Raw genomic sequence first — 767 nt, forward strand, 5'->3', positions numbered from 1 at the left:
GCGAGGGGAGGGGAGGGGAGGGGAGGGGGGCCCTCCCTTTTTCCCCAGTGCCTGGCAGCTGTGTGTGTGTGTGTTTGTGGGGTGGCACTTGTTTCCTCTCTGTGGAGAGCCACCCAGGTCGTCAGCCAGCCCAGCCTGCCTCCACAGCACCCCACCGCTCCCTGGGTCAAGGCCTCCTTCCCTTGGTGTGTCCTGAACTGAGAGCCCACCCATCGGTCGGTCTTCCTGGGTGCCCCAGGAGAGCCGAAGGAGGGGAGCACGTGTTTTCTTGCCCTGCTCTCCACACACCACACATCACTTCACAAGCCTTTGTCAAGGCAACAGTTTCCCCTTTCCCGGCAAGGGAATGTTCCTAACGGCACCCAGCCCTTGGAAGGTCTCCTCCTGCAGGGTACGAGCCTCATCATGCCAAGGACACGGTCCAGGTGGGGGTGGGGGGGGGGCTGCCTCTGAGCCCAGCAGGCCCCTATGAGGAGAACACTGGGGGGGGGGCGCATATCCCACATCTGCCCCTTGGGAATTGTTTTGGAATCTGTGAGCCGCTCCAGGGAAAGAATTATTCGTCTGGAACTCCAGACTGACCCAAGACGTCTCAGTTGGTGGGGAAGGGCCAGATGGGTTCCCACCCACAGCCCCAACAGTCCAGTCCGAGGGCGGAGCGGCACCACGGATCTGAACGGAGATCATCGGCTGGAGCAAGCCCACAGCTCTCACCTAAGCAGGGGCCTTTTCTCTTGTCTCTTCACTGAGGCCTGTGAACCACACTC

This window comes from Gekko japonicus, unplaced genomic scaffold (assembly GCF_001447785.1).
Source record: "Gekko japonicus isolate JY-2015 unplaced genomic scaffold, Gekko_japonicus_V1.1 scaffold49, whole genome shotgun sequence".
Classification (NCBI taxonomy): domain Eukaryota; kingdom Metazoa; phylum Chordata; class Lepidosauria; order Squamata; family Gekkonidae; genus Gekko; species Gekko japonicus.